Raw genomic sequence first — 25,166 nt, 5'->3', positions numbered from 1 at the left:
CTGAGTATGAGAAAGGATCTCCTTCTCTTCTTTCCATCTGAATGTGAGAAATGTTCTGCCAAGCAGTTTGCAAAAGAGATTTTCTCTAGCTCAGGACAATCCATTGAGACTCTCCTTGAAAATAGCTGGGACAGACTTTTTCCTATGGCAGCCAGCTTTGTGGTGTCCATATTTCTGGCAGTTGAAACACCCTAATGAATTGGCCAAAAAAGGGTTGACAGGAATCTTTAACAACCCAGGTTGGATTGATGTAGACAAAGCCAATAAATTAATGTCAGTATGCAAGTGTTCATAGGAATCAACTTATCTTGATTCACTTCTTGTGAGATATTCTGGAGCTGAGATTTTTGAGCATCTTGATATCTCATGACACCTCTCGACAAATGTAGAGATTTGTGTGGAAAAATCTCAAAAGGACCTGCTCCATCTGAGATAGATTATTGGAATTAATTTTGCAGGTACACTCTACAACTATTTCACCCGAACTAAGGTATTTTGTTTACAATTATTGGCCTTTGTTAGTTTCAGATTTACATCACTGGATTCAAGTCAAGAAATGGTGTCCATTTTCCATGACTGACTGGGATCTGTTTCATCCCCTGAGTCACTGGTTCAATTATTCTTGGTATTTTTGATACCAGGTCGCACACTAGTGGTTGTTTTGGTTTGCATCATAATAAATATTTTGTCCCCACCCACATAGATGTCAAATGAGGAAACAAGATTTCAGTCTATTTAATGTCAGGGCTACCAGAAGGTAATATACTCAAGCAAAGTATACACTTTATTCAACTGACCCTTGCTCACAGATTGCATCCTTTCTAAGCTTTGGTCAACAATATGTTGGTAAATCACAAAGGTTACTTTTAAACTTTGTTATATTCTTTCTTAAAATAAATATCATCTGCATAGCCCCTGAAGCTTGGCATGGCGATCTGATTGATTAGACCAGGCCCTTCTGACCAGCTGTCTAGTTGATGTTAAGGCCAACGTAGTGTGTTACATCGGAGACAACCTTTGGTCTCTCCTCTACTCAACTACCAGGAACCTCTCCTCCATCAACATGGTTCACTAAAAACACAGCGAATGGGTTGTGTCACCTTAGTAGCCTCTGCAGCATGGATGTATCGGGCCAAATCTACAGCCTCAAACCCATATGGGGACACAGAAAGAGAAGATGGAGTGTGTGGAAAAAAGTATAAAGTGAAGTTACCAACAGCGTATCAAAGGGACTAATGCATTATAGGGTTTCTGCCATCTGGCTTGGTTTGGCACATAGACTTGCTTTTAAACTTGAGCCCAACTACAAACTGCACAGACCTAGATCTGCCATCACACTATGTGCCAGCAGATATGGGTCTATGCATTTTGTTAGGAGTGATCAGCAGAATAAAGCACAAGGACCCCAATCTGCCAGTGGATTATGTGGCAGCAGATCAGGATCTATTTTGTTTGCAGTTGGAATATGCTTATAAGCAAGTAGAGCTGGATACCAAGAAAAACTACATACCGTAATATTTCTGAATACACCATGATAATGCCACGTTATATTGCAAATATATTAGGAACCAACAATTTAATTTTCTGGTGCAGGAGCCTATGCATTTGTTTAGTTTCCAGCTCTCACATAGCTGAAAAATATATGATTTATAACAACACAGACCATGTTATAACCATTTTATTATTTAATACAAGAAAAAGAATTATCTTGAGATAAAAGAAAATCAAATATTCCAGCTAGAAAGAAAATAGCAGCCACCCCCACACACACATTAAATGGAAAGTACCCTATATTCGACAATTTTGCCATGTGTATCATAACTGCTGTACAAGTTATCTTCTTAAAAACTGTAACAAAAGTGCGATGATTAAGTTTATACTTCAGCTGATGCCCTGTAAAACATACTGACATTAGAAGGCTTGTGATTCAAGGTACATACATGTATAACTATTTGTTATTATCCAAATTAAATAATGACAAATACAACTATTTTGAAAAGATTACTCTGGAAATAAAAAATGAAAAGATATTCAAAATAACAATAAATCTGTACAAATCATACTTAAGAATTTCCATATATATATATATATATATATATATATATATTACTAATGGAATCTATCAAAGTACTGTTGCAGAGGAAAAGTACCATGGTATGTACCACCAGAAAAAATACCACGGTAAACCGCACACCTCAGTAAGCAAGCATATAGGCTACTGGTTGTTGTTTCAGGGATTTAAACATCAACAGTATAGTGCTCATTGTAATGAATTCATGGATAATGTTTTGTTACACCATATAATTATTGATTATGTGTTTTGAAGTTTCCGTATGTACTCAGATACGAGTTCAAATGCAAACTTTAAAGCCACAGGATAAATAAAGTCCAGTCCAGTTTGGTGTTCGGCAACACAGCAATACAAGTATGTTGTTGAGTGACAAGGCATGTAGCCTGAAGTGCCATGTCCAAAGACATACCACAGTAGCTGACACTGATGGACCAGATTCAATTCCACATCCTTTCAGTCACAAGTCTCATTTACTAACACCTAAGCCAACACAGTTCCTTAAACTTAAGTCAGATGAAAGGAACCAACTTGAGCCAAACAAGGGGCCCCGAGTGGCCGAGTGGTCTAAAGCGCTCTTCGTTACGGATCACTGCCATCTCACCTCTGTCTGCGGCGGTTCAAGTCTAAGATTCAGCCAATGTGGGCATGTGAGAAAGCTTGCCAGTAGCTTCTCGTGGATCGGTGGTTCTTTCCGGGGTTTTCCGGGTTCTTCCTCCACCATTAATACTGGCTGCCATGTATAGCCTATCGTGTGCTGAAAAATGGCGTTAAACCCCACAACAACAACAACAAGAGCCAAACAGTACAGGAGTCAATGATACAAAAAACTGAATCATAGAAAACCGTATTTACCTATATATAACCATGTCCAAATGCAAATAGCATTGGCCCAGATTTGCCACTAATCATCCACCTCCAGATTAGGACCTGTGCTGTTATCTTAACTTCAAAATATTTTGCAGACCCCCACAAGCTAACAGTTGTACTTTTAGGCTCTGTTAAATGAGAAAATACATACTCCTTGGAATAACCCTGTGGACCCATGCACACATGGGGGATGGGGGGGCCCCACAGTCAACATGTTGGGAACCACTGCTTTAAACAACAATCTGTTCAGTGTTACTGTTCACATAAAATCATAACAATGAAATGCGAAGACCCTGATCGGCAGGCACAGAAATGGACATCTAAGACAAGCCATTAGGGGCACAACATAGAAATATTGTGCATTCTCAAGGATCAATTACATGAGCACAAACGAGTCAATCAGAGGATACTTTTCAATCCCATGATCTCCATAATGCATTAAACTGAACTCTCCTTAATGCATGTATTACACAAAACTTAACACCTACCTGATCTCATCAAGCTACATGGGTAGCCATTGAGACATACACTGAACAGAATTTGCATTCCTAAACATGTATACTTGAACCAGAAAGTGTATATCTGAAACCTGAATACATGATCTCACAAGAACCAATAGGAAAGTTGTTTGAATCACATGAAATCTCAAAGTTCGAATAAGCCATCTCAAGATGGTCTATCAGAGAAACATTTTCTATCAAAAAATTTCACTCGTGAACACAGTGGTTTATGTTTGCAAGGCTCGAATACACACACTAGCGAGAAAAATGTGATTCGAAAACACTTTCTGGTGAACTGTCTCAAGACTGAGTGCCTCAACACTGAGAATGGGCACTGACACAGTCAAAATCATGCAATTAAGCAACTTTTCCAATTAGTCCTCTTCATCACGTACTCAGGCATCAAATATGCTATCAATCTGAATCTATCAATCTGACTGAGTCTATCAATCTGACTATCAATTTGTCTGAGTCTATCAAACTGACTGAGTCTATCAATCTGAATCTATCAATCTGACTCTATCAATTTGACTGAGTCTATCAAGTTCACATGATCACGCCTCGAAATAAAGCATTTCCACGTTATGCTCCAAACTGTTTGCCACATACAGCAGTCACCAGTATATTCAGCTGTGCATATTTTAAAAGAGCTAATAAGGTAAATAAATTGTACAACAGTGTATTTTTGCTCAGCTGATTATCAAGGCTTTTTTCTCTTCCTTTGGGACCATGTATTGCCTGAATATTATATTGTTTTCAACCTTGTACTAGTCCCTGCGGTTGTGAGAAGGTTCATCAAAGCGAAACATGATTCTGGCTAATAAATAATCAATTTGAAACAGGCAACAAAATTTTTTTACCCCTAAGAATGTAATGTTCAAGTATTTTAAAAATTCCACTTTTAGGCTCATATCATTTTCTCCGATGGGAACTGGAAATATTCAATATTTAGGCTAATCCGAGACCTCACAAAATATTAACGACCAAGTGTATGTGACAATGCACAATGATATGGTTGTCTATTTTAGGTTCACAACTGGTTGTAATATGATGCTAAAATCTCTGATGTAATAACTACACTGTGCAACTACAAATTATGGTTCAAGCTCCTCAAAATACGTAGTACAGTAAACTCCATCAAACCGTAACATTCGTGGGACCTAATTTATTTTATTTTTTTAGATTTTCTACTAATTGAGGGTATAGCAGATGAAAAAATGTTTTATATATAAATAATTCCAATTGTTAGTTTTCTACAGTGTGAATGACCATAAAGAGTCACATAATACTGATCTAGAAACACATCAGTAAAGTCTGGAGACTTCTCTCTCTCTTCTCTCTCTCTCTGATAACATTCTCTCTCTCTCTCTCTCTCTCTCTCTGATAACATTTAATAATTACAACAGCAATGCAGGTAATCTCACCAAAATAATTTATTAAATGCATAGAAAGCAAGAACAACAAACGACAAAAGCCAACACAACAGGTCCCAGACAAAATATTAATGTAAAAAAACAGCCTCAGTAAAATTACCAAAGATTAAGTGACAATTTCCTTTGACAACTACTACGACCCACTCTGACACCATGCCCAATCTATAATATACGAATCAATGACAATTTTCTGGGAAAGATGGGGATACATATTGTTGTATATGCGAAGAGGCAAATGAAATAAACTATGTGCTACGATGTACCTATACTAAAATATTCTGCTGATGGAATTTGCCGATGTGACAACAGAAAGGAGGAAAAATGGAATTATAGGGACTTCATTTACTTTGTGAGGTAAAATTAACACATCAATAATTACCCATGTTCATTTAATGTTATATTAGATGTACAACCACATCATCAGCATCAGTCTTAAATTTTAAGAAAAGATTTTGTAATAAAAGATTATTTAAAACACAAAAAATTCATTTTTAATTGACTGAAAGAGACAGAAACAGAAGTTTGTGTGTGCATGTATGAAATAGGGAACTGCTTACCTGACTCAAGATAAGATCTAATTATGGGCAAAACCAGAAGTGTAAAACATGAGGAATGCCTGTTGCTTTTTAATATTTAATTTAAAATTACCTGAGCAACATATATTCCTTTCAGGGCTTTACTTATCAGTCAAGAACCAGGTGATTTACCTGGCTACCTTTACTTTACACCATGCTATTTAAAAAAAAAAAAACCTGTATCCCCATTAAGCGAGGTCCCCAGCCACCCCATCCCACTTTGGCAACTCACCCTCCAAAATTTAAATCTAATTAATGGAAGGCCCTGCTTTCCAAATACTGTATTGTCTATTTCTGTCAACAAGGCATCAAAAGTATTTATCTACAAGCATTTATTAACAACTAAAAAGCTGGCCTATGTGTAAGTTGCAATGATTTCAAATTAACCTACTACCTGCCCAAAGTCTGTATGAACTATTAGCCCTTTGGACATTTCAGGGCGCCTGACCAACCATTAAGCCTACTAAAGTAGCTGACACCAGTAGACAATCTGGCCCAGTATGTATGTCAGGTGTGTATCTTAATTAATGCATGGCCACATGCTATTTATTTTGAGACCATAACTATCAACCTGTAATGGAATTCAGCAATAAATATACATTTCCAATTTTGAGGTGCATTTTGGTTTCTTCACGTGTGAAATTGAAATTTAGGACTGAAAATTTCTTTTAGTTTTTAGGGTAGAGAGATTTCAGATTAAAGAGAAAGAAAGATGATACCAAAGGCAAAATTCAGGATCAAAACAAAACCCTTAGTCTTGACAGGAATTATAGCATACCGAGGGTTCAGTTTTTAGCGTTTCATTGTGCAAGAGTTATCTCTCTTTATGCGTGATGGTAGCTCTCAACTTAGCCATGCTTAATAATTCCTGTGTGTGTGTGATTAGGATTTATAACCAGTCCTAGCACTAACATTTTAATGCTAAGTGCCAAGCAAGTACCATTTTTAAAATCTTTTGTATGACTCTGACAGGGTTCAAACCCATGACCTCCATCTCAGGCAGACGATCAAACCACTAGGCCACAGAAGCGGTCAATAACACACGTGAGCAGAGTTTTCAGACTGATCTAATGCCACAAAGCTAAGTCATAACAAGACAAATGGTATGCAACTCAGAAAATCATGTTCTAGGCAGAATGTAGCAACTCTTTCCATCCAGTATGGATTTAAACACATGTATGTTGTATTAGATATTTTTGGGAAAGTATTTACCAAAGAAAATGGTGTGCAGTGCACTTACAAAGGCAGTGATGGTATTACTGGTACATCGAATAGCGATATCTCTTCACCTTATCCTTAAATACTAGAGAGAATCACCAATCTTGACTATAAATTCAGACCACAAAAATGAAAAATAAACATTTCTTCCTAAAAGCATAACAAAATTCCACTGGCTTCTGATTGATTTAAACCAAATACTACGTTTTATAATGTTAATTAGAAAATGGACTGTTTCCTTTAATGTTTATGATCTGCAGGACAATATTTAGACCCTATGGAACTGGACAATCTTCAGCTCAGCATAGTCCAGATTTGACTTTATGGCACATGCAATAAAAATTACTCTTCAATTCACTGAAATTGGAAGGGCTTTATTTATTCAGATTCAAATCAAATTGATATAATATGCAAAGACAAATAAGTGCGCTGATAACTAGTTACATAGAGAGGTTGCAATTTGTATCTTGGAACAATTTCAATTGCTCCATGCTTAGAGTATAGTGTTCTTTCTCTCATAAAGTATAGTGTAACAACAATCTTTATGGTGTTACTAAAAAATTATTAATATTAAGGTAAACACATGCCATCCATTCAAATATATATATATATATATATATATATATATATATATATATATATATATAAGGGAGGCAACTCAATATTAGGCAAATGATTAGCATAAAGGTTAGTTATCTCCCATGGGTATTATTCCACTTGTCCAAGTACTTCAGACAAGAGTCCCTGTGAAAAGAATTTCCAAGAATTCAAGATAAGCGCATTATGTTCCTATTAACTGTCAAGTGTTGAAACCATCTTTGATATTCTTCAGCAATAACAAAATTTTCAAATTAACTAATGTGGTATACATATTGGACGTCAGCTTGGCACCATTTGCATTTATGACAACAAAGTGGATATCACTCGAAGTCTTGTGGTAAAATACCTCACTGCATAATCGTCATGCATTTTGATTTCAGAAATGTAATTGAAAGTTGGTACAAATGCTTTGCAATCATAAAAAAAATAATTTTTTCTTAAAGTTTACTATAAAATGAAAGTTGAAAAGATGTCTAAATCAGTTTGAAACAACTCTTTGTAACATGTACACGACAGCAAATCCAGTCTTCGTACCAAACTATCTACCTTTATTTTGTTGTTGCTGATAAACATTGATGTAACTATTCATAAACAACACACCTAAGCATTAAAGCTAATATATCAATGAACCCTTCTTTCCAACTGAATAGACACAGCCAACATGCAAGTGCATCTAGTTTTATAAAGATGGATTTTATTAATACATATATAACCAGTCACTTTCTAGCTTTGTTACAATAATCTACTGATGGGATTGCAAATTTATGATTTTATTATTTGTTTATGTACTTGTAGTAGTATCATGCATTGGTTAAAGCTCATTTGCTTCACTACTTTTTTTGTATTTTCACAAAAGTTAGCAAGGTCAGACATACAGCTTGAACTTACAGTGCTTCTTGAATTCCACAACATGGCATTGACTTGTATGCTTCTGACCTACATAATTAAATTTTGAGGCTAAATCTTATGGTGTCAAACTGACTACCATAACTGCTAATTTTATCAGATAATCAGATGAAATCTTGTATCTTCACATGTGAGAGACAGAGCAGTATAGCTGAAGAGCCAAATGATTCACTATCATATTTCTAAAAGCTGCATTTCCATGAGCTAGTTCAAAGGTCACCAGAACAGGACCCCTAAGCAGTCATTGTCAGATCTTCATGTAGAACAATGGAGATCTGATTTTAATCAGATTAATTAGTGTTATGTCTGCTATTTATTTCTATGCAACAGGCAGGATATAATATGCATTTAAACCAGTTTTTTTCAGTGCACACATCAGTCAGAATTTTTGAGGTAGAAGAACACAATGAAAGAAGCAGTTTTCATACCATACTATCTACCTTTAAGCTTCAAAGAAAACAAATGAATGCTGAAGTAGAAATTTGATTTGTATAAAATGTATTGAAATTCTGTTGTTTTTTTTAAAAAGTAATTCACTGGCAGTGTACCACAGAATAAGTACAAAATCTGGTCATAATTCACATGCATATCTGACTATGTCAGAGTATTATAACCTCATGCATATCTATGTCAGTGTTATAACCACATGTATATCTGATAATGGCAGAGTGTTATAACCTTATGCATATCTATGGCAGAGTGTTATAACCACATGCATATCTGACTATGTCAGAGTGTTATAACCTCAATTTAGTACAAACATTTATGCAATGGCATGGGGTGAAACAATATATGTGTCATATTGATGTACATCGTTTCACTCAACTACTGAAACAACAACCATGATCCAACTAGACGGTATAAGCAGTGCTTTTCAAGATGGATTCCCTGAGGACCATAGCATATGTCATATGGGAACCTTTTTCATTTATGACTAGCTCAACATCACAAGTTTTTTTTAGTGAAAACCCAGTGTTGACAAGACCATCCATTTAGGTGTATTAGAAATAACAAGATTTTCAAGGTGGTGACTGTGGTGGTCATATTGGATGCATTTAGGACCAACCACATAAGAAGTCGCATCATGAGAATGTCATGTCAATACAATTATTATTTCTGGAGAAACAAGATACTGAAATTGACCACTATGGCCATGAAAGTGGTGGCCTGATTAACATTACTTACATGTAGGGGCGACTATTCATTTTAAGAAGTCTTACAAACGTCGGAGTGGCAACAGTTTTTTTTATTTAGGACCCACTATATATTAAAAAAATCAGAATGTTTAGTTGCAAATGTGAACATTCTGGTCACAACTTAGTGTGTCAAAACATTAACAAACTGATGACAAAAACAACTGACAAAAAGTAACCACACCGTCTCACTTCACACTTACATGGACTCAACAAAAATGATGCAGAATTTCCCACTTTAGAAAATATACTATTATAGTTCCAGATCACTACCATCTCATCTTTGTCTGCGTAGGCTCGAGTCCAAGGCTCGGCTAGCGTGGGTATGTGGGAAAGCCTGCCAGTAGCTTCCCATGGGTTGGTGGTTCTTGCCTGGGTTTTCCAGGGTTCTTCCTCCACCAGTTATACTGGCTGTCATGTATAGCCTATCTTGTGCTGAAAAATGGCCTTAAACCCTACAACAACAACAACAACAACAACCACTGACTTTATTGAGCTCTTTCTTGTGTCTTTGGTTGAGTGAGCTGAAAATTTGCACTGTTATTATCCTATAACCTTTGTTTTGATTGTAAAAATTAAATGTGATGGCATTAGGCCTAATTAAATTTAGTGCTGGTAATCGAACAAGCTGCTTCATTAATTTAGTTCAGTTAAACAGTAGTAAATACTGTACAAGGATTATTTTCAGTTATCTTTAGAATATCCAGACTGGTGATATGACCAATTTGTCAGCAAATTTTTCTTTTTTAAAATGTCTGGTACTAGTTTGCCTGAGATGCGAAAAAGTAATGGATATGATAAAGAATGAAGCTGATGAGGTAAATGGCAGAGGTAAAAGACAATGGTGGTCAAATTGGGTTGAGAAATTCCTTTGGTTAAGTTAAAAGAAAACAAAATCTGAGATGCTGTTTGTTCTTGGTATGCAGAGTGTTCAAAGAAAGAAGAGATGAACTCTTATTAATGGAAGTACTAATTTGCACTTTTTAGCATTTACCGGCCTCAAGATGAACCCAAATAATGTACTTAGCAAGATTGGGAGACTTGATCTTGTTAAAACGCAACATTACCAATTCTGCTTGAAAAATGTCAATGAAGCAGAAAAGGACCATGATATTGCAACACAAATAAGGATCTTTTGCTTTAAATTCTAATGCTGGTAGCCTTCCATAAAATATATTTTCAGTTTTAACCATTGTTTGCCATATGTCAGTCTGTTTTTATCTTTGCGCTAAATATCTTTCAAATGAATTTTCATTTATACATGTATATCACAACCATTACATTTACAATACCAACATGTCCTTAGCCCGTTTATATCTGTGCAGTGTTTCCCTTTCCCTTGATTTGTGCCTCAGAGAACTCCCAAAAATTTTATATGACCCCAGGTCTGACACCAAGGTTTATTTTTATAACTCAATCTGACCCCAGTTCTGAAACAAAAAATTACGTCTGACTCTGAATCTTGCACCACTAAAAAAAAACAGTCTGCTCCTCTCCAATTTATTTTCTCTGCACAGCATACATGCACATTTAATCAAAAGACTGATATGTCACAACAAGATGGTTCTATTCACGTACACCACAAATACAATCGGTCTTCTTTCCTTCTTTCTCAACTTCTCTAGTGTCAATATAGAAAATATTCCTCTCCCCTCTCATGCAATACATTAACATGTTCTGATTTTTAATAAAAACTGAAACACAATCTTACTGAATTATTGCATTACATAATGTAAAACTTGAAAGATTTAATGCTCACAATGGGGGCTGGGACTCCACATAATGGTCATCCTAGATACATTTTGGAGTGTAGTCCTTAAATGTTCAAAACCATGGGAAATCCTATAAAACTGACAGTTGTTTGCTTAAGTGTACAAAAACTAATGATGACTAGACAGTATTTACTTAATATTTATGATCCATTACAGCTGTAGAAATTACAAATACAGCTCTACCCAAAACAATACAGAAACTGACGTGTAAGGTGGACCCGTGGGTGGTGATGGTAAACAGCCAAGCCATTTCCATGCACAACACTTTGCCTCGACACCGTTTAAGACACAGATGCAAACTTAATACATTTGTTGTCAATCAAGGTCATATAGTGGCAGAAAAGCGTTATGTTCGACTATAATAAAATGTTCATACTCGTGATTTTATTTAAACTTTTCGAATATATAACACCTTTAGTCTGTGTTTACAAAATATGGCACATATACTCCCGTCCATTTGAAACGCGTACTTAAGACATCAAAAAAGCTACTGACTTTACAAGAAGTGCAATAACGAATGTTTCATCAATAAAAGCTATCTTACCTGTTCTTTATTTAAATTTCCCGTAACAAGAACGCAACTTTGTGAAACACGTTATTTTTTCAACTCTGCTGCGAGGCTTTCAGGAAACCCTTCGCCATTTCTTTGCTCATGTGACCCGATAAACCAATCACATAGTGAGGCTCCAGTCCAAAAATAGATTTCATTGACGCAAACAAGTTTATATTTAGTACCTCATACGCCGTGGCTTGCTTACCTTACAGTATGGAAAACATGTGTGACTAAGCGGTAAAGTTAATCGATCCTCAAGGGACTGCGTTTGAGTGAGAACTTGTGTGGCTTTGCGTTTCTTTCGAGTCACACTTAATTTAAACTCATACAATTATCTATCATATCTATATACGATAAGAGTACATCTCAATATCTATCTATACCTGTCCCAAGCATATAATGTGTGGTAATATGACCATGGATGAGGGCCAAATAGTGTTTACAAGAACGCGCAAATTCATCACTATAAACTTAAATATACATTATTTTGCTCCTAAATTAATGCAGATAGTGACGCAAAGGAACAAAAATAACGTAGTGTTTTATGAAATCATTTTGCCGCCTAACGAGCATGTTAAGTGTTGAAACTTTAATATTTTAAACATTATAGCCTGACGTTAGACTTTGTGCACAGAAAAATAATTACGTCAATTATTTGTTTACGTCAGACACCTTCAATAATACCAAGTTGCCGACAAAATGCAATAACCTACTTCTTTCAAGCTACGTATAAATAATATATGCACTTAATACTTTTTGTTAAAAAGGTAAATAGTAAGCAACAATGCGCCCACGTGTAGTTAGTTGTACGGACCAGTTTGGTTAAAATCGGATCTCATCAGGTCTTCATCTTCACAATTCGTACTATTTGATCGACCGCTCCGGTAGCCTAGTGGTTAAAGCGTCAGCTTCGGATGCGGAAGGTCGTGGGTTCGATCCCCGGCCGAGTCATACCAAAGACTTGCAAACATGGTACTAACAGCTGCCTCGCTTGACGTTCAGCATTAAAACAGACTGGTCGACCTGATGTCAAGATAATGTGAGTGGGTGGGACATCATGTCTGTGGCATGATGCCCCAGTGCTAGACATCACTATAAACTGTCACATTGCAGACGATTTGAAAAATTGTTAAAGCTACGTTACAAATCCAGATCACACACGCACACTGCTCGATATGTTGTCCGTCTCAAAAACTAGAGTGTGAATGCCAGAAGCGTTTGTTAGTATGTCGGGGAATTGATTTTAATACTCGTGAAGCACGGGAATCATGCACCGCGATCAATCACTCACTCGACACAAATCCTGGGTCATTCAACATACTTTCAACATAAACTCTTTGAACCAGTCCGTAAATTAGGAATTCTGGACGAATGACCACCGCCCTGTAATTCAAACGAAACAATCTAAATAAACCTCGACAAAGAAATTATAACTTTCAACCACTACTGTTTAATTCAACAGATACAATCTAAAATCTCGACCTAGAAAATGGAACTTTAAGGACAAGCCTTTTTGATTAAACACGTGACATTGGAATGCTGGACATGTGACATTAAAATCTCAACGGTCTTATGTTACTTGTTTAGGCTCGAATAATCAGTAACACAAGACAGTGAAAACAACAGGCTTTGAAAAATATAATAATTTATTCTCCTGGAAAAATTCTGTAAAAATAAAAAAATATGAACTTACGGTTTTAAAAATCAAAACCAAAAATAATCCAAGAATAATCCACGAATAAGATCATAGGAGTCCTAATAATAAAATGTTTTAATGATTTCAAGTTCGAGTCCCGACGAAGAATCCAAGATGGAAGACGATGACGTATGCTGCAATATGTAGTGTTGAAGTCTACAGTTCCTTGTAGAAACAAGAAATATCATTCCGGTTCTGGAAATCTGAATAAATTTTATAAAAGCTGTCCTTGTTCAACAATTTCAGACGAGCACACATATTTTCTAGAGAAAAAAATAATAATCCTTTTGAATCCAAGTAATTTAAAATAACTCCAAACAGCACAACATACAACTTCCAGTGTAAGAGTCCAACTAACACTGAGAATATATCTCCAAAACAAAAGTTATATCGTATTCTAAAACACAAAAGAGGGTCACGTGATCATGTTCCCGAACTTCGTCGAAATTATGTACTTTATTAAAGATCACGTAAACCCAGTGTGACCCTGACGAAAACCAATCAGTTTACTCTAAAAAATAAAAAAATGAAGTAAAAATTGTTTACATCTTAAACACGTAGTCCCATCATGACCTCGACAACAACCAATCATTTTAAAATAAAAATATAACTTATGTACGTGGTTGCTACTGATTTTGAATCAAGGTCAGGATCTAGACCAACACCTGGTGTTTACAAAACGAACAGTGAAGGTCATACTATTTTCTGAAATAGGTATCATCTCTAGTGAATAAATTTACATTACAATATGAGCTAATGAAAATAAAAAAATTAAAAGTGACAAACAAACAATGAAATTGAAATATATATATATATATATATATATATATATATATATATATATATATATATATATATATATATATATCAGTGTTTCCCTTTACCCTCAGCTGCGCTTGAGAGACCCCCAAATTTTTAATTTGACCCCCAGTTTTGATACCAAAGTTTGTTTTTTTACTCAGTCTGACCCCCATTTTTGACACCAAGGAGATTTTTGACTCTCAGTATTGCACCCCTAGGTGATACACTGTGTGTGTGTGTATATATTAGATCAGATATAATTAAATCAAATATACATAACAACGGCAACATTCTGATCGAACCAGCTATTGTCCGCTACGCATACGGCGCCTCATACGCGAATCGCTGCGCGAGATGGCTATTTTTAAATCGATTTTTTTACACTGTAGAGAAGAAAAATGGTCATTTAATCTGTTAGATGGAGGATGGTCGGCGTTGTAAAGTTGCCTCTTTTGGGTCCTTTCTATTTACTTGCTGCAAAACAATTTCTCATTGAACCGAATTCATGTTGATAACCAGCATCAGAATGTTTGCAAAACCCAGCAATATCGCCTGTAGCTAAGATGTCGTAGCCTCGAGATGATGTGTTGTGGTTGAGGCTACGAACTGATCCCATATCATGTAATGAAGCCAAACAAAATTATCACTAAAGTCAGAAAAGCAAATAGTGTAATAATCTACTACATAAGTATAATCATGTTGTGAAAGAAGTTTGGATTATTTTGAATTCATTAAGTCCTTACACGATAAAATAAATTGGCATGGTTACACCAACCTCACCGTATCCGCCATGACGCGGACTCTCGCTGTAACCCCTTTTCTATTTAAGGCTTGCAAGACCATATTTTGATATTCTACGTTATGTTATTATCAATCAAGCGGCGAATAATTGCTTCTTGGTGGAATTTCAAAGTTGCCGATAAACCGTATTTACTTTTAATGCACAGAATTTCTGACTCAAACCGAGCCATATTTTTACTAGGATTTGTTTAAGTTTCCAAATAAGGCCTCAATATCCTTATATGGCACACAAACAGACGAGGCTGAGAACGGAAGTAAAAATTATTTGAACTAATATGGCTAACGATCTAAACGAAAATATCGGATAAAAAAGATAAACGAGATTTTAACTATTTCTACAATGATTTGCGATACTTCCGGTATTAAATAAGAGGACTACTCAGTTTATTGCGTTATATGCAATGAATATGTTCAAATTGTTGACATTGAGCTAAAACAGCACCGGGTGTGAATTACACCCGGCTTGCTCCCTTGACACGTATATGCTCATGTTAGTACCCCATCCAAGAGGTAGGAGTATTAGTACTAATATTAGTAATATATCGCCTGACGTGTGATTGGAGTAGTTTCATTCTTGTTTAAGCTTTTGCATTATCAACTGGTTATGTAATTCATAAAGTAATCTATACAAAGATTCATTGTTTGTTCTATCAACGAAGTACATACAAATTTTGCATTATTTGATTTCACCTGTACTTATTTTTCCTGTTGTATCCTTATAATAATAATAATAATAATAATAATAATAATAATGAGGACTTTGTATAGCGCCTAATCTTTAGAAGCTCTAAGCGCTTTACAACATTAGACAACGCCTATAGCATACAAAACATATATAATGATATGATTACCAAAAACAAACACCATGAAATTAGACAACATAAACAACATGCTGAAAATGTTTAAGGTAGGAAACATTATTAGGTCGTAAGTTTGTTCTTGCAGTCGAAATTAGTGGGTTTTAAGTGCACTCTTGAATTGGATCACTGTGTCTTTGTGTTTAAGTTCAGTGGGCAATTCATTCCACGTTGCTGGGCCCTGCTATGCAAAAGAACGTTGTCAATATGACTTTGTTTTCATAGTGGTAATAATGAGTATACGATTGTCAGAAGATGAGCGTAAGTATCTTGTTGGTGTGTACACATGGGTGAGGTCGGATAGGTATATTGGACTATCTTAATAATGAAAGAAATCAGAAAGAACGTACAGGATACAAAGAGAGGGTCCGGCCCCGAGTGGCCGAGTGGTCTAAAGCGCTCACCGTTCCGGATCACTGCCATCTAACCTCTGTCTGCGTGGGTTCGAGTCTCAGGCTCGGCTAACGTGGGTACGTGAGAAAGCTTGCCAGTAGTTTCTCGTAGGTCGGTGGTTCTTCTTGGGGTTTTCCAGGGTTCTTCCTCCACCAGTTATACTGTCCGCCATGTATCATGTACTGAAAATGGTGTTAGACCTTACAACAACAGGATACAAATAGCACATGTGCTGTCGTTTGCAGTAAAGGTTTATACAAGTGAAATGACCCTTTGGAATTGCAACAGGCCGTATACGCGGTGTCTGTAGTTACATTCTGACAAATGCTACGTAACTTGAAGCTTCAAGATCATCACCTAGTTCATACAGGCTTGGAAAAATACACGTACAATGTGTATTAATCCGCTTCAAACAGTTTCAGCAAGGATATGAAGCTGCATGATAAAAGAAATTTACAGTTGTAGTAAATTTTTCAGCACTCAACGGTGTATAAAACTTCCTGTGGAACAACAATACACCTACCCTCTAAATGAAGTGCGACAATTAATCAGCAGTATCTTCAGAAATAGGTGGAAAGACATGATCCAAACGAAGTAAAGGGAAAATCATATATCAATCTTGTCTTTTAGAAAATCTTGTATTTCATGTTGATTTTTAGCGTGCTCAGTAAGGAATTTTCTTGCTTCTTTCTTGTGGAACAGCGTCATTTTTTTTAAAGCAATGTAAGACTAATTTTATATAACTCTCATATAAGGTTACTTTTTGTTTTAAATTTTGGGCAATTTATTATATACACATAGGTAAAATTATGTATTTTAAAATTTATTTTGTTCATTTCACATCACTCTGAAGGAGAGCTACTTCACTGTACATTTTTTTTTAAATACTGATTAAATGACATTATATGAGTCCCTTTATTTTTGCCGTATTAATTATGCACAGTGTTATGCATGGGTTCTTTCATTTTGTTTACACACTCTGGTTTGTGCATACATTGCCTGTTTATTAATGATACTCCTTGTGCAGAAATTGTACTCCTGAAATCACGTTTTCTTTATTGTGTTTTAACCCGTTATCTGCTTACCAAACCAATTAGGGGCCCCGGATTGCCGAGCGATCTAAATCGCTCTGCCTTTACCGATTTCTGCCATCTCACCTCTATCCGCTCGAGTTCGAGTCTCGCGCTAGGCCAATGTAGGTATTTGAGAAAGCTGTCAGTGGGTCGGTTGTTTTTAATGGGATTTTCCAGGGTTCTTCCTCCATCAGTTATACAGGGGAGGTGTGCTCTGATCGTGGTACTCTAAATATGATCTGAGCAGCTGTGTTTTGAACATTTTGAAGTTTCTGGAGTAAATATTGAGATGAACCAGACAGAATTGAGTTACAATAGTCCAGTCCAGTCCTGAAAGTACTAATGAACACACAAGTGTTTTAATGGCATTAACTGAAAGATATTTGCGAATGGAGCTGATGCGTCTCAGCTCAAGATATGCAGCCTTGCATATGTTCGTGACATGTTGGTGCAATGTGAGAGTACTGTCCAGAGTAACACCTAGGTTCCGTACTGACTGTGTGAATTTAATGATGGTGTTGCTGATATTCATTGTTTGAGAAAAGGATATGAATGAGAAAGTATTTATGTTCTGATCAGAATGACCTCAGTTTTATCATCATTCATCTTCAGCTTGTTACATGTCATCCATGATTTCACATCAGAAATGCACCTCTCTACACCTTGGATGGTAGCATCAACTTCAGTTGGGTGGCTAGATTTGTATATTTGGGTTTCATCAGCGTACAGTTGGTGAGACACTGGATGATGATCTATGACACTCGAGAGCGGCTAAATGTACAGAATGAAGAGAACAGCTCCAAGAACAGACCCCTGTGGCAGAGTCCTTACACTCAACAAAGTATCGCTTGTGGTCAGCGCAAAAAAGGTCAACATTTCTCGTCCTTTGTTGTAGAGCTAATGGTTTAATGAACGTATGAATGGTATTTGTTGATAATTCTTCTAATTATTGTGGCATTTTCTGATAATTCTCCTAATAATTATTAAACAAACAATGCTTGTACATGATCGTTTTCAGGTTTCTGCTAAATACTTTTCATGCCGTTGAAAGTTTTGTTTTCACCTAAGTCAGTACCTTAAGCCTATAAACATTGACATCAATCAAAAAAATTCCCAAATGAAAGACCAGTAAACTCTTCACTGAAAGCCTAATCTTTTCATTTCCAGCTTTTACTGACATAAATTCCTTCTCGAATTATATTCCTGTTAGAAAATTATAGGTTTGTTGTTACTTCATATAATTTTCACTTGTGCTATAAATCTTGATATTGATAAGTATTCTCAAGTTTTTCATTGCTTGCTAATCACTTCAATTTTCATCACCTTAAAAAGTCCTTATCGAAATCATGGGTGGCATTCGCTTCAACGACACGTGATGAATGAATATGATCAGCCTTTGCACGTTTCTCAATTTCAGACCCAGTTCAATGTCAAATATGACATTTTTACGATTCTTATGGCATCTTGTCTTGCCCTGCAGTAGCAGAACAACTTGGGAACAGTTGGCTTTGTCACGGACCCACTTTAATTTAAGTGTTTTTTGCATAGATGACATGGAATTATTTTGTCTGGGTCAATAGGATGATCGTTGAAGCTATGCAAATCCAAATCTACGTTCTTTTTGTCATCTGCAATAGACGTAAAAATGTCCCTGATCCATGAAATGACATCTTACTTTCACAGCACAGTCATATAATTAGCTTACCTGTTTAGGTATGTGTTGCAAGACTTTGGTCTTGTTTGATCATACTCTCCATTAATATTCAAGGCACAGTCCTCATGTTTCTAGTACTCGTTTCTGGTGATCGAATATCTCTTCGATTCCATATTATTACCTCCCCCTATTCAACCTTTGACACTGAGAAATATGTCATCATTTGTGAGAAGGGGCAATTCGACCCAGGCTAGTTTTGAACTTGTATCATTCATGAGCCAGACCAGGGTTTGAAACCTATTTGACATAATGTGCCACTTTGTTTCCGGATTAATTTTAAAATGAACGAGCACGTGCCACCAGTAAGAGAGTAATACTGTTAAAATGGAGATTTTTGGCTGTCCTTTGCGTGCCACACAAAACCTCTTGACGTACCAACTTATGGCACACATGCCGTAGGTTGCCAACCCCTGTGTCAGCCCATGAGAACCATAGTGGTGAGAAGGGTCAAGATATACTACGGCAGGCAAACATGTCGACCTCCTCGACAATGTACTATAAAGTTAAAGTGTCCTTTCCAACGTTGTGATCATGAAATTGACCAAAGAGTTCTGGTTTAAAATCTAACACTTCATCTGATCACTTTTAGTTTTCATCTGTAACAACGTTAAAGGAATATCAAAGACTTTTTTTTCTTTAAATCGTAATAGCAGCTTCCTCGTTTGGCGCTCAGCATTAAGAGGTGTTAGGATTGGTCGGCCTGACGTCAGGATAATGTGACTGGGCAGGGCCGAAGAGAGCGATCACGGGTCCTGGGGTAAGAAACACCCGAGCCTCTCCTAGTTCTTTTTCAAACGAAATGTTTCTTTAATAAAATTAAAAGTGTTGTTCGGCCCTGGCCCCTTTACGCGCCCTGGCCCCAGGGATATGTCACTTGTTGCCGCCCCTCTCATTGGCCCTGTGACTGAGTGGGACATGATGCCTCAGTGCTAGACATCGCTGTGAACTGCAACACTGCAAACATCTTAGCGATGCGACTGAAAAATTGTTAAGCTACGTTAAAAATTCAACACACACGAGCGCGCGCGTTAATTGAAATAATTCGTTGGATGGAATTGGTACCTCTTCATATCCTGGAGATGAATGATGGAATCTACAGGGGCAGTTATCCTTGAGGTGAATTTTTTGGGGGTGATTTTTTATGTGTATTTGTTTGTGTAAACTTGTCATCGCTTAATTCTTTTTTTTCCCCAGTTGCTCCAGCCAGGGATGAACCAACTGTCAACAAATCAAGTGCATTTGACATTTATCCTTCACCATTTTTTGTTTTGAAGGTGTCAAAATGAAATCCTTACTGAATGATGTGTAGCTGTCATCACTGTTCGGTATGATTTGCATATATCATCTTACGGACATTCCTTGAATTCTGCATATAGGTATTGCAAGTTGCAGTTGTTGTGCATTGGGCCTCTACACTTTCCTGTTAGATGACACTGGTCTCTCAGACTGCAAGAACAATCTTAAAGACCTAATAATGTTTCCTACCTTAAATATTTCAGCATGTTTTTTATGTTTTCTAATTTCATGGTGTTTGTTTTTCGTAATCATATCATTATATATGTTTCTTTATGTTATAGGTGTTGTCTAATGTTGTAAAGCGCTTAGAGCTTCTAAAGAGTAGGCACTATACAAAGTCCTCGTTATTATTATTATTATTATTATAAGAGTCAGCAATTTCAAGTTGCAGTTGTTGTGCATTGGGCCTCTACACTTTACTGTTAGATGACAATGGTCTCTCAGATAAGTCAGCAATGGTCTCGTTGAAGATGTAATAGTTATAATTTTATTTAAATATCTGTAAAATTGTCAACGACTTTTCATTTTTAATTTCAGGGAAAAAAAATATTTTGTTATGTTAGACAACCACACATAAAATCTTTCGATCAAATTTTGTTTCCCTGTACACTACGGGTTGATAGCTTTATTGTGCAGACTGCAGATACATAACGCAATCTAAATGGGTTATGTTCTAAAACCTTGAATTCTTCAAGAACTGTCCTTAGTAATGAGACCAGCTTTGATTTGCCGAACCAACGGATATTCACAATTTGCGTAGACAACAAAGGGAACTTTAAATCCATAGTGATGATTTTTTATTTGACCAAATAAACTTACATAAGGCTTTCTGTATGTATCGCGTTATTTAAGCCATAGCATAAACTTTCGCGACTCTAATGATTTTCAGTGGTTCAAAACCAATTTAAGATTTATTTGCAAACAAAGTTTGATCTAATATATTTGTTTAACATTGACAATGAAAACTATACCTTGGCTGGTCTAATTAGCATTTAAAATGATTTGTATATCAACGTGTTTGCCTTTCCTGAGCTTGGTTCCTCTGTGCGGCTTTTGGTGTACCCTTTCGTTTTCTCATCCAAAAGTTATTGCACGTTAATGAAGATGCATTATTCATCTTCGTTGCATCCAGTCTTTAATTTTTCATTGGACATTTATCAAACCATAGCTTTATTATCCTGTTTCAAGTATCTGTTTTGATTTTGACGGATTTAACCATATTTAGTATTCATTCGGTGCTTCCTGTTTTTTTTTTGTTTTTTTTTTTGTTTTTTTTTTTGTTTTTTTTTGTGCATTGTTCTTTTCCTAGACCTTCTGTTTTGGGCACAACGATTTAAATAGCAAACGCTTGGAGCAATGAATAATTTTTTTTTTAAATCGCGTTGACCCCAGATTATCTCTTTTAAGGTTGTGAATGTACCACATTTAGTTTGTGGTTGGGGAAAAATAACCTCATTCGCCTTCATATATCTAGTCCTCACTGTCAGTTTAGTGTGAGAAAGGATGGATATTGGGTACTGTAATAAACAGTTCGTGAACACTATTTTAGGTTGATTTTTCCATTCGTGGTTCATTTTTCTTAAACGTTTTCACAGCATTTTCGTAAGTTTACAATTTTGATTTCATCGTATTTATGTGATATTTTCGATTTAATTGTTTGCTCGTTATTCACATAACATTTCGTTTTTCATTTTTAGAAAGTTTGTACTTGTGACATTTTCTACCCTCGACCTTGATGGCTTTATTCAATGGTTTGTCTGTAACGAAGATCATGTTGTGCGTTAGATGTAATGACGCTTCCACGCATTTTCAAAAGCATTATTTCAATTTTAACGCCATGGATTTACAAGTTCATACCACCACCACATATGCCAAGTAAGTACCATGTCACCAAATATGTGGCGGCAGAGAATACGGTTAGGTTGAAAGGATAGGTGGCGACATCTTTAGGATGAAACGAAACGTCATAATAAGTTACAGCAGTTATTTAAATAGTTTTAAAAATCAGCTTAAAAGTTAAATTATGTCTAAGAGTATTATTGATAATCTTGAATATCAAGTTTTTAGTTAAAATTTCAATTGATGTGTTAACATAAATGAAAGATAGATCTAGATTTGTTTATAATATTAAAATATCAGTGCAAATTTTATTTTATTTTATTACACTGAATTAATATTTCAAGATGCTTAAAATGTAACTGGTTCTACGTGTTCCTACTTGAATTTATTGCTAAGTGTTCCTTGTTCCTAGTTGAATTTATGACTACGTGTTCCTAGTTCAATTTATTACTACGTGTTCCTAGTTCAATTTGTTACTACGTGTTCCTAGTTGAATTTATTTTAGTATACTCTCCTGGCCTTTCATCTCCCAATTTGAGATTTGTTTTCTTTTTTATGTTTCCCACGTTACATATTTTAAAAACAAGTGCAGGAAAAAAGTGTTGTTATCCCATCCGCCCATTGGATTGAAATTGCTGAGGAGTTTTGTGTTATGTATATTAAAAAAACGGGATGGAAAACCCGTTGCTCTGGAACTCACAGAGTTAATACTACTTGACCTGTTTCTAAACATTAGAAATTGCTGTCATCCCGGAATATGTATATTTATATTACTTACGCCCCCATGCATGTTCATAACGTCATGCCTGATAAAAAAAATGAAAGAAGAGTTCATTGCGTTTATTCAAAGCTCTCTAAGCCATATAGTGCATCACGCTTGAATGGTATCGTGTTTTATTTACCCTTGCCGGCTCAGCAGGATTCGAAAAGTGTTCCATTCTGCAGATCATTCCTTAATTTATGTTTTGCAACTGCCTCGCTTGGCGCTCAGCATTAAGAGGTTAGTGTTAGGACTGGTCGGCCTTGTGTCAGGATAATGTGATTGGGTGGGACATCATGCTACATGTCTGTGGCATGATGCCCCAGTGCTAGACATCACTATAAACTGTCACATTGCAGACATCGTAGCAATATGACTGAAAAATTGTTAGTTACGTTAAAAATCCAAATCACATAACATCACAATTTTATATTTTGCTTTTTTGGCTTGTTGTTGTTGTTGTTTTTGTTGTTGTTGTTGTTGTTTTTGTTGTTTTTTTTTTCTTTTCTTAAAATGTTGATAAAATGGCATAACACATCACACGTATTGACCTCAACAGTCAAGTGGACTGATGTTGTTTTACTGCATACCTTTGCATACACCTCCCAGATAATGGACCCCTATTCACAACTACATTTCTGAGTATCTTAAAAAAATATCTTACTTTAGGACTCCTTTGCATAGCAAATACCCGTCTAATGCGGACAGCTAGTTGTTTTTGAGCAACGAAGTTGCGTATAATGGACAAAGGGACCTAAAACGGTACTGTCATTTTCAGTACGGGATTTTGATTCTTTTCGGAATTAGGGGTTGGGACGAGTGATTAAGGACTATCGCCTCTAAAGATCACTCACGTCTCACTCCGTCAGCGTGGATTCGAGTCTTGGCTCGGGTATGTGAGAAAGCATGCCAGTGGCTTCCTGTGGTTGGTGCTTCTCCCAGGATCTTCCTCCACCTAATATATTGACCGCCATAACCCATCATGTGCTGAATAACGACTTTAAATCCACAAAACCAAACTTTACATTCGGATTATTGTGAAATTGCTGTAAATCTATTTCTTGTAGAAGGAATCCTATTGTCCATAAAAACCTCGATTTTGATCGCAGTTTATGCAACATTTATACAAGCTGTAAAGCACTCTGAGAGTACCGACCCTATATATAAGTACACCTGTCTAAAAGACGATTTTGTCGTGTCCGTTTACTGCTCTCTCTCTCTCTCTCTCTCTCTCTCTCAGGGTATCTTTGAATTTAAAGGTCAAACGATCTGCAATAATATTCTTAAGGTTCCCATTGTATCCTATAGTGACATAAAATATGTTTAAACTAATGTTTTCATCAATTTCAGTCCTGTCAATAGTCATTCATTTGCTATGTATTCTTGTCAATATTCACTTATTTGCTGGTGTGTTCTTGTCAATAGTCACTCATTTGCTACAATGTTTCTTTTCCTTTAAAGGATTTGCGAAGGAACCACTCAGCTATGTTTTAATTCAAACTAAACTGATTGATAATCATTGATAGACAATTTGAATGCATGTTAAATTTATAATGATGGTTTGCACATGTACGTTTGAATACGTTTGCATATTGTTGGCGGACATGGTTTTTTGCGTCTTTTTATTTATTTACTTTCTTTTATTTTATTTTTTTTTTCTTGGGGTAGGGGATGGTATGGGATTTTGTTTTGAACCAGGTTTTATTTATTTTTACTTCTCTGTAGTTAATTTTTTCAAATAATATAATGGATCTAATGTTTTCAGAGCAAGAATGTATTTTTTTTCACCCCAGACTTTTTCTGTCCGATCACAAACCAAAAATTACAACCTAGACAGTCTAAAGCGTATATTGGCACAATTTAATCGTCGCAGCAGGAAATTTTGAATGACTTATGTTTTATATATAACAGATATTATTTACAGCCCCGTGTACAATTTTCGCATTAGACCGAACCGTGTAGCATTCGAGTGGCCACGCGTTCGAGTTCATTGGTCATCTCGTTCGGATACAGAATCCTAATTCGTGTTTACATAAGGTAACGAACGTAAAGATTTCGGCATTTTCCACTTTTATAGCAGGACTAGACTATGCTTTCCATATCTGAATGGCCAGTTCATCGTAATGACATTTTTAAAATTTGCATAATGTTATTAATTGGTGTAGATTGCGATGTTATTAGGTGATGTGGATTGGGATGTTATTCTATGGTATGGATTTTTTGTTGTTGTTGTGATAAAGTATGTTCT

General features: G+C 36.0%; 1 protein-coding gene across 5 annotated transcripts in view; it reads right to left on the bottom strand.

Annotated features, from left to right (window-relative positions):
• Window positions 1-11,800, bottom strand: part of LOC149776422 (histone deacetylase 5-like) — a 348,169-nt gene extending 336,369 nt beyond the window's left edge. For 4 of the 5 annotated variants that reach the window (XM_089940835.1, XM_089940842.1, XM_089940836.1 and 1 more), the window contains exon 1: window positions 11,680-11,784. The gene's annotated coding sequence lies outside the window, so the exon portion shown is untranslated. Of the gene's footprint in view, window positions 1-11,679 lie in introns of all 5 variants that reach the window. The other variant, XM_089940838.1, reaches the window with a different exon arrangement.
• Between the last annotated feature and the right edge of the window lie 13,366 nt (window positions 11,801-25,166).

This window comes from Sinohyriopsis cumingii, chromosome 18, assembly GCF_028554795.1.
Source record: "Sinohyriopsis cumingii isolate HCF-2022 chromosome 18, ASM2855479v2, whole genome shotgun sequence".
In the NCBI taxonomy this organism is placed as follows: Eukaryota; Metazoa; Mollusca; class Bivalvia; order Unionida; family Unionidae; genus Sinohyriopsis; species Sinohyriopsis cumingii.
This window is presented reverse-complemented; position numbering and strand designations above follow the sequence as displayed.